Genomic DNA, 10,838 nt, shown 5'->3' on the forward strand with positions numbered 1-10,838 from the left:
TGGTTGCAACATTACGGTCCCATTGAGTACATTTTTGGAGAAAGGGACATCAGTTGCACCACAGGGCGGGAGGAGGGTGCTGAGCACGATACATTTTCTCTCTTCGGTAAGCATTTTTTTGTGTTTATACTTCTGGAATTTTGGTTTTTCATGTTGATTTTAAAATGACCTTTTTCATGTTTGAAATGTACTAACTCGGTTGTTCCTCACAGCAGGTCAACTTGTGTGTGGTTGCAACATTACGGTCCCATTGAGTACATTTTTGGAGAAAGGGACATCAGTTGCACCACAGGGCGGGAGGAGGGTGCTGAGCACGATACATTTTCTCTCTTCGGTAAGCATTTTTCTGTGTTTTATACTTTTGGAATTTTGGTTTTTCATGTTGATTTTAAAATGACCTTTTTCATGTTTGAAATGTACTAACTCGGTTGTTCCTCACAGCAGGTCAACTTGTGTGTGGTTGCAACATTACCGTCCCATTGAGTACATTTTTGGAGAGAGGGACATCAGTTGCACCACATGGTGGGAGGTGGGTGCTGAGCACGATGCATTTTCTCTCTTCGGTAAGCATTTTTTTGTGTGTTAAACTTTTGGAATTTTGGTTTTTCATGTTGATTTTAAAATGACCTTTTTCATGTTTGAAATGTACTAACTCGGTTGTTCCTCACAGCAGGTCAACTTGTGTGTGGTTGCAACATTACGGTCCCATTGAGTACATTTTTGGAGAAAGGGACATCAGTTGCACCACAGGGCGGGAGGAGGGTGCTGAGCACGATACATTTTCTCTCTTCGGTAAGCATTTTTTTGTGTTTTATACTTTTGGAATTTTGGTTTTTCATGTTGATTTTAAAATGACCTTTTTCATGTTTGAAATGTACTAACTCGGTTGTTCCTCACAGCAGGTCAACTTGTGTGTGGTTGCAACATTACGGTCCCATTGAGTACATTTTTGAAGAAAGGGACATCAGTTGCACCACAGGGCGGGAGGAGGGTGCTGAGCACGATACATTTTCTCTCTTCGGTAAGCATTTTTTTGTGTTTTATACTTTTGGAATTTTGGTTTTTCATGTTGATTTTAAAATGACCTTTTTCATGTTTGAAATGTACTTACTCGGTTGTTCCTCACAGCAGGTCAACTTGTGTGTGGTTGCAACATTACAGTCCCATTGAGTACATTTTTGGAGAAAGGGACATCAGTTGCACCACATGGTGGGAGGAGGGTGCTGAGCACGATACACTTTCTCTCTTCGGTAAGCATTTTTTTGTGTTTTATACTTTTGGAATTTTGGTTTTTCATGTTGATTTTAAAATGACCTTTTTCATGTTTGAAATGTACTAACTCGGTTGTTCCTCACAGCAGGTCAACTTGTGTGTGGTTGCAACATTACGGTCCCATTGAGTACATTTTTGGAGAAAGGGACATCAGTTGCACCACAGGGCGGGAGGAGGGTGCTGAGCACGATACATTTTCTCTCTTCGGTTAGCATTTTTTTGTGTTTTATACTTTTGGAATTTTGGTTTTTCATGTTGATTTTAAAATGACCTTTTTCATGTTTGAAATGTACTAACTCGGTTGTTCCTCACAGCAGGTCAACTTGTGTGTGGTTGCAACATTACGGTCCCATTGAGTATATTTTTGGAGAAAGGGACATCAGTTGCACCACAAGGCGGGTGGAGGGTGCTGAGCACGATACATTTTCTCTCTTCGATAAGCATTTTTTTGTGTTTTATACTTTTGGAATTTTGGTTTTTCATGTTGATTTTAAAATGACCTTTTTCATGTTTGAAATGTACTAACTCGGTTGTTCCTCACAGCAGGTCAACTTGTGTGTGGTTGCAACATTACCATACCATTGAGTACATTTTTGGAGAAAGGGACATCAGTTGCACCACAGATCGGGATGAGGGTGCTGAGCACGATACATTTTCTCTCTTCGGTAAGCATTTTTTTGTGTTTTATACTTTTGGAATTTTGGTTTTTCATGTAGATTTTAAAATGACCTTTTTCATGTTTGAAATGTACTAACTCGGTTGTTCCTCACAGCAGGTCAACTTGTGTGTGGTTGCAACATTATGGTCCCATTGAGTACATTTTTGGAGATAGGGACATCAGTTGCACCACAGGGCGGGAGGAGGGTGCTGAGCACGATACATTTTCTCTCTTCGGTTAGCATTTTTTTGTGTTTTATACTTTTGGAATTTTGGTTTTTCATGTTGATTTTAAAATGACCTGTTTCATGTTTGAAATGTACTAACTCGGTTGTTCCTCACAGCAGGTCAACTTGTGTGTGGTTGCAACATTACCGTCCCATTGAGTACATTTTTGGAGAAAGGGACATCAGTTGCACCACAGGGCGGGAGGAGGGTGCTGAGCACGATACATTTTCTCTCTTCGGTAAGCATTTTTTTGTGTTTTATACATTTGGAATTTTGGTTTTTCATGTTGATTTTAAAATGACCTTTTTCATGTTTGAAATGTACTAACTCGGTTGTTCCTCACAGCAGGTCAACTTGTGTGTGGTTGCAATATTACGGTCCCATTGAGTACATTTTTGGAGAAAGGGACATCAGTTGCACCACAGAGTGGGAGGAGGGTGCTGAGCACGATACATTTTCTCACTTCGGTAAGCATTTTTTTGTGTTTTATACTTTTGGAATTTTGGTTTTTCTTGTTGATTTTAAAATGACCTTTTTCATGTTTGAAATGTACTAACTCGGTTGTTCCTCACAGCAGGTCAACTTGTGTGTGGTTGCAACATTACAGTCCCATTGAGTACATTTTTGGAGAAAGGGACATCAGTTGCACCACAGGGCAGGAGGAGGGTGCTGAGCACGGTACATTTTCTCTCTTCGGTAAGCATTTTTTTGTGTTTTATACTTTTGGAATTTTGGTTTATCATGTTGATTTTAAAATGACCTTTTTATGTTTGAAATGTACTAACTCGTTTTTTCCTCACAGCAGGTAGCTTGTGTGTGGTTGCAACATTACGGTCCCATTGAGTATATTTTTGGAGAAAGGGACATCAGTTGCACCACAGGGCGGGATGAGGGTGCTGAGCACGATACATTTTCTCTCTTCGGTAAGCATTTTTTTGTGTTTTATACTTTTGGAATTTTGGTTTTTCATGTAGATTTTAAAATGACCTTTTTCATGTTTGAAATGTACTAACTCGGTTGTTCCTCACAGCAGGTCAACTTGTGTGTGGTTGCAACATTACGGTCCCATTGAGTACATTTTTGGAGAAAGGGACATCAGTAGCATCACAGGGCGGGAGGAGGGTGCTGAGCACGATACATTTTCTCTCTTCGGTAAGCATTTTTTTGTGTTTTATACTTTTGGAATTTTGGTTTTTCATGTTGATTTTAAAATGACCTTTTTCATGTTTGAAATGTACTAACTCGGTTGTTCCTCACAGCAGGTCAACTTGTGTGTTGTTGCAACATTATGGTCCCATTGAGTACATTTTTGGAGAAAGGGACATCAGTTGCACCACAGGGCAGGAGGAGGGTGCTGAGCACGATACATTTTCCCTCTTCGGTAAGCATTTTTTTGTGTTTTATACTTTTGGAATTTTGGTTTTTCATGTTGATTTCAAAATGACCTATTTCATGTTTGAAATGTACTAACTCGGTTGTTCCTCACAGCAGGTCAACTTGTGGGTGGTTGCAACATTACGGTCCCATTGAGTACATTTTTGGAGAAAGGGACATCAGTTGCACCACAGGGTGGGAGGAGGGTGCTGAGCACGATACATTTTCTCTCTTCGGTAAGCATTTTTTTGTGTTTTATACTTTTGGAATTTTGGTTTTTCATGTTGATTTACCGAGCGAGGTGGTGCAGTGGTTAGCACACTGGACTCGCATTCGGGAGGACGACGGTTCAATCCCGTCTCCGGCCATCCTGATTTAGGTTTTCCGTGTTTTCCCTAAATCGTTTCGGGTATATGCCGGGATGGTTCCTTTGAAAGGGCACGGCCGATTTCCTTCCCAATTCTTCAATAACCCGAGCTTGCGCTCCGTCTCTAATGACCTCGTTGTCGACGGGACGTTAAACGCTAACCACCACAACCATCATGTTGATTTTAAAATGACCTTTCTCATGTTTGAAATGTACTAACTCGGTTGTTCCTCACAGCAGGTCAACTTGTGTGTGGTTGCAACATTACGGTCCCATTGAGTACATTTTTGGAGAAAGGGACATCAGTTGCACCACAGGGCGGGAAGAGGGTGCTGAGCACGATACATTTTCTCTCTTCGGTAAGCATTTTTTTGTGTTTTATACTTTTGGAATTTTGGTTTTTCACGGTGATTTTAAAACGATCTTTTTCATGTTTGAAATGTACTAACTCGGTTGTTCCTCACAGCAGGTCAACTTGTGTGTGGTTGCAACATTATGGTCCCATTGAGTACATTTTTGGAGAAAGGGACATCAGTTGCACCACAGGGTGGGAGGAGGGTGCTGAGCACGATACATTTTCTCTCTACGGTAAGCATTTTTTTGTGTTTTATACTTTTGGAATTTTGGTTTTTCATGTTGATTTTAAAATGACCTTTTTCATGTTTGAAATGTACTAACTTGGTTATTCCTCACAGCAGGTCAACTTGTGTGTGGTTGCAACATTACGGTCCCATTGAGTACATTTTTGGAGAAAGGGACATCAGTTGCACCACAGGGCGGGAGGAGGGTGCTGAGCACGATACATTTTCTCTCTTCGGTAAGCATTTTTTTGTGTTTTATACTTTTGGAATTTTGGTTTTTCATGTTGATTTTAAAATGACCTTTTTCATAATTGAAATGTACTAATTCGGTTGTTCCTCACAGCAGGTCAACTTGTGTGTGGTTGCATCATTACGGTCCCATTGAGTACATTTTTGGAGAAAGGGACATCAGTTGCTCCACAGAGTGGGAGGAGGGTGCTGAGCACGATACATTTTCTCTCTTCGGTAAGCATTTTTTTGTGTTTTATACTTTTGGAATTTTGGTTTTTCATGTTGATTTTAAAATGACCTTTTTCATGTTTGAAATGTACTAACTCGGTTGTTCCTCACAGCAGGTCAACTTGTGTGTGGTTGCAACATTACGGTCCCATTGAGTACATTTTTGGAGAAAGGGACATCAGTTGCACCACAGGGCGGGAGGTGGGTGCTGAGCACGATACATTTTCTCTGTTCGGTAAGCATTTTTTTGAGTTTTATACTTTTGGAATTTTGGTTTTTCATGTTGATTTTAAAATGACCTTTTTCATGTTTGAAATGTACTAACTCGTTTTTTCCTCACAGCAGGTCAACTTGTGTGTGGTTGCAACATTACGGTCCCATTGAGTACATTTTTGGAGAAAGGGACATCAGTTTCACCACAGGGCGGGAGGACGGTGCTGAGCACGATACATTTTCTCTCTTCGGTAAGCATTTTTTTGTGTTTTATACTTTTGGAATTTATTTTTTCATGTTGATTTTAAAATGACCTTTTTCATGTTTGAAATGTACTAACTCGGTTGTTCCTCACAGCAGGTCAACTTGTGTGTGGTTGCAACATTACAGTCCCATTGAGTACATTTTTGGAGAAAGGGACATCAGTTGCACCACAGGGCGGGAGGAGGGTGCTGAGCACGATACATTTTCTCTCTTCGGTTAGCATTTTTTTGTGTTTTATACTTTTGGAATTTTGGTTTTTCATGTTGATTTTAAAATGACCTGTTTCATGTTTGAAATGTACTAACTCGGTTGTTCCTCACAGCAGGTCAACTTGTGTGTGGTTGCAACATTACCGTCCCATTGAGTACATTTTTGGAGAAAGGGACATCAGTTGCACCACAGGGCGGGAGGAGGGTGCTGAGCACGATACATTTTCTCTCTTCGGTAAGCATTTTTTTGTGTTTTATACATTTGGAATTTTGGTTTTTCATGTTGATTTTAAAATGACCTTTTTCATGTTTGAAATGTACTAACTCGGTTGTTCCTCACAGCAGGTCAACTTGTGTGTGGTTGCAATATTACGGTCCCATTGAGTACATTTTTGGAGAAAGGGACATCAGTTGCACCACAGAGTGGGAGGAGGGTGCTGAGCACGATACATTTTCTCTCTTCGGTAAGCATTTTTTTGTGTTTTATACTTTTGGAATTTTGGTTTTTCATGTTGATTTTAAAATGACCTTTTTCATGTTTGAAATGTACTAACTCGGTTGTTCCTCACAGCAGGTCAACTTGTGTGTGGTTGCAACATTACGGTCCCATTGAGTACATTTTTGGAGAAAGGGACATCAGTTGCACCACAGGGCGGGAGGAGGGTGCTGAGCACGGTACATTTTCTCTCTTCGGTAAGCATTTTTTTGTGTTTTATACTTTTGGAATTTTGGTTTTTCATGTTGATTTTAAAATGACCTTTTTATGTTTGAAATGTACTAACTCGTTTTTTCCTCACAGCAGGTAACTTGTGTGTGGTTGCAACATTACGGTCCCATTGAGTACATTTTTGGAGAAAGGGACATCAGTAGCACCACAGGGCGGGAGGAGGGTGCTGAGCACGATACATTTTCTCTCTTCGGTAAGCATTTTTTTGTGTTTTATACTTTTGGAATTTTGGTTTTTCATGTTGATTTTAAAATGACCTTTTTCATGTTTGAAATGTACTAACTCGGTTGTTCCTCACAGCAGGTCAACTTGTGTGTTGTTGCAACATTACGGTCCCATTGAGTACATTTTTGGAGAAAGGGACATCAGTTGCACCACAGGGCGGGAGGAGGGTGCTGAGCACGATACATTTTCTCTCTTCGGTAAGCATTTTTTTGTGTTTTATACTTTTGGAATTTTGGTTTTTCATGTTGATTTTAAAATGACCTATTTCATGTTTGGAATGTACTAACTCGGTTGTTCCTCACAGCAGGTCAACTTGTGTGTGGTTGCAACATTACGGTCCCATTGAGTACATTTTTGGAAAAAGGGACATCAGTTGCACCACAGGGTGGGAGGAGGGTGCTGAGCACGATACATTTTCTCTCTTCGGAAAGCATTTTTTTGTGTTTTATACTTTTGGAATTTTGGTTTTTCATGTTGATTTACCGAGCGAGGTGGCGCAGTGGTTAGCACACTGGACTCGCATTCGGGAGGACGACGGTTTAATCCCGTCTCCGGCCATCCTGATTTAGGTTTTCCGTGATTTCCCTAAATCGTTTCGGGCAAATGCCGGGATGGTTCCTTTGAAAGGGCACGGCCGATTTCCTTCCCAATTCTTCAATAACCCGAGCTTGCGCTCCGTCTCCAATGACCTCGTTGTCGACGGGACGTTAAACGCTAACCACCACAACCATCATGTTGATTTTAAAATGACTTTTCTCATGTTTGAAATGTACTAACTCGGTTGTTCCTCACAGCAGGTCAACTTGTGTGTGGTTGCAACATTACGGTCCCATTGAGTACATTTTTGGAGAAAGGGACATCAGTTGCACCACAGGGCGGGAGGAGGGTGCTGAGCACGATACATTTTCTCTCTTCGGTAAGCATTTTTTTGTGTTTTATACTTTTGGAATTTTGGTTTTTCACGGTGATTTTAAAACGACCTTTTTCATGTTTGAAATGTACTAACTCGGTTGTTCCTCACAGCAGGTCAACTTGTGTGTGGTTGCAACATTATGGTCCCATTGAGTACATTTTTGGAGAAAGGGACATCAGTTGCACCACAGGGTGGGAGGAGGGTGCTGAGCACGATACATTTTCTCTCTTCGGTAAGCATTTTTTTGTGTTTTATACTTTAGGAATTTTGGTTTTTCATGTTGATTTTAAAATGACCTTTTTCATGTTTGAAATGTACTAACTCGGTTATTCCTCACAGCAGGTCAACTTGTGTGTGGTTGCAACATTACGGTCCCATTGAGTACATTTTTGGAGAAAGGGACATCAGTTGCACCACTGGGCGGGAGGAGGGTGCTGAGCACGATACATTTTCTCTCTTCGGTAAGCATTTTTTTGTGTTTTATACTTTTGGAATTTTGGTTTTTCATGTTGATTTTAAAATGACATTTTTCATAATTGAAATGTACTAATTCGGTTGTTCCTCACAGCAGGTCAACTTGTGTGTGGTTGCATCATTACAGTCCCATTGAGTACATTTTTGGAGAAAGGGACATCAGTTGCACCACAGAATGGGAGGAGGGTGCTGAGCACGATACATTTTCTCTCTTTGGTAAGCATTTTTTTGTGTTTTATACTTTTGGAATTTTGGTTTTTCATGTTGATTTAAAAATTACCTTTTTCATGTTTGAAATGTACTAACTCGGTTGTTCCTCACAGCAGGTCAACTTGTGTGTGGTTGCAACATTACGGTCCCATCGAGTACATTTTTGGAGAAAGGGACATCAGTTGCACCACAGAGTGGGAGGAGGGTGCTGAGCACGATACATTTTCTCTCTTTGGTAAGCATTTTTTTGTGTTTTATACTTTTGGAATTTTGGTTTTTCATGTTGATTTTAAAATGACCTTTTTCATGTTTGAAATGTACTAACTCGGTTGTTCCTCACAGCAGGTCAACTTGTGTGTGGTTGCAACATTACGGTCCCATTGAGTACATTTTTGGAGAAAGGGACATCAGTTGCACCACAGGGCGGGAGGAGGGTGCTGAGCACGATACATTTTCTCTCTTCGGTAAGCATTTTTTTGTGTTTTATACTTTTGGAATTTTGGTTTTTCATGTTTCTTTTAAAATGACCTTTTTCATGTTTGAAATGTACTAACTCCTTTTTTCCGCACAGCAGGTCAACTTGTGTATGGTTGCACCATTACGGTCCCATTGAGTACATTTTTGGAGAATGGGACATCAGTTGCACCACAGGGCGGGAGGAGGGTGCCTAGCACGATACATTTTTTTTCTATGGTAAGCATTTTTTAGTGTTTTAGACTTTAGGAATTTTGGTTTTTCATGTTGATTTAAAAATGACATTTTTCATGTTTGAAATGTACTAACTCGGTTGTTCCTCACAGCAGGTCAACTTGTGTGTGGTTGCAACATTACGGTCCCATTGAGTACATTTTTGGAGAAAGGGACATCAGTTGCACCACAGGGCGGGAGGAGGGTGCTGAGCACGATACATCTTCTCTCTTCGGTAAGCATTTTTTTGAGTTTTATACTTTTGGAATTTTGGTTTTTCATGTTGATTTTAAAATGACCTTTTTCATTTTTGAAATGTACTAACTCGGTTGTTCCTCACAGCAGGTCAACTTGTGTGTGGTTGCAACATTACGGTCCCATTGAGTACATTTTTGGAGAAAGGGACATCAGTTGCACCACAGGGCGGGAGGAGGGTGCTGAGCACGATACATTTTCTCTCTTCGGTAAGCATGTTTTTGTGTGTTAAACTTTTGGAATTTTGGTTTTTCATGTTGATTTTAAAATGACCTTTTTCATGTTTGAAATGTACTAACTCGGTTGTTCCTCACAGCAGGTCTACTTGTGTGTGGTTGCGACATTACGGTCCCATTGAGTACATTTTTGGAGAAAGGGACATCAGTTGCACCACAGGGCGGGAGGACGGTGCTGAGCACGATACATTTTCTCTCTTCGGTAAGCCTTTTTTTTGTGTTTTATACTTTTGGAATTTATTTTTTCATGTTGATTTTAAAATGACCTTTTTCATGTTTGAAATGTACTAACTCGGTTGTTCCTCACAGCAGGTCAACTTGTGTGTGGTTGCAACATTACAGTCCCATTGAGTACATTTTTGGAGAAAGGGACATCAGTTGCACCACAGGGCGGGAGGAGGGTGCTGAGCACGATACAGTTTCTCTCTTCGGTAAGCATTTTTTTGTGTTTTATACTTTTGGAATTTTGGTTTTTCATGTTGATTTTAAAATGACCTTTTTCATGTTTGAAATGTACTAACTCGTTTGTTTCTGACAGCAGGTCAACTTGTGTGTGGTTGCAACATTACGGTCCCATTGAGTACATTTTTGGAGAAAGGGACATCAGTTGCACCACAGGGCGGGAGGAGGGTGCTGAGCACGATACATTTTCTCTCTTCGGTAAGCATTTTTTTGTGTTTTATACTTTTGGAATTTTGGTTTTTCATGTTGATTTTAAAATGACCTTTTTCATGTTTGAAATGTACTAACTCGGTTGTTCCTCACAGCAGGTCAACTTGTGTGTGGTTGCAACATTACGGTCCCATTGAGTACATTTTTGGAGAAAGGGACATCAGTTGCACCACAGGGCGGGAGGAGGGTGCTGTGCACGATACATTTTCTCTCTTCGGTAAGCATTTTTTTGTGTTTTATACTTTTGGAATTTTGGTTTTTCATGTTGATTTTAAAATGACCTTTTTCATGTTTGAAATGTACTAACTCGGTTGTTCCTCACAGCAGGTCAACTTGTGTGTGGTTGCAACATTACGGTCCCATTGAGTACATTTTTGGAGAAAGGGACATCAGTTGCACCACAGGGCGGGAGGAGGGTGCTGAGCACGATACATTTTCTCTCTTCGGTAATCATTTTTTTGTGTTTTATACTTTTGGAATTTTGGTTTTTCATGTTGATTTTAAAATGACCTTTTTCATGTTTGAAATGTACTAACTCGGTTGTTCCTCACAGCAGGTCAACTTTTGTGTGGTTGCAACATTACGGTCCCATTGAGTAAAGTTTTGGAGAAAGGGACATCAGTTGCACCACAGGGCGGGAGGAGGGTGCTGAGCACGATACATTTTCTCTCTTCGGTAAGCATTTTTTTGTGTTTTATACTTTTGGAATTTTGGTTTTTCATATTGACTTTAAAATGACCTTTTTCATCTTTGAAATGTACTAACTCGTTTTTTCCTCACAGCAGGTCAACTTGTGTGTGGTTGCAACATTACGG

At 40.3% G+C, this 10,838-nt stretch overlaps 1 non-coding gene across 1 annotated transcript; it reads left to right on the top strand.

The window, feature by feature from the left end:
- The first annotated feature begins 3,826 nt into the window (after positions 1 to 3,826).
- Trnaa-cgc lies at positions 3,827 to 3,899 on the top strand. Its single transcript has one exon. It is a non-coding gene; the product is annotated as a tRNA-Ala (tRNA).
- The last annotated feature ends 6,939 nt before the right edge of the window (positions 3,900 to 10,838 follow it).

Source organism: Schistocerca piceifrons, chromosome 9, assembly GCF_021461385.2.
Source record: "Schistocerca piceifrons isolate TAMUIC-IGC-003096 chromosome 9, iqSchPice1.1, whole genome shotgun sequence".
NCBI lineage: Eukaryota > Metazoa > Arthropoda > Insecta > Orthoptera > Acrididae > Schistocerca > Schistocerca piceifrons.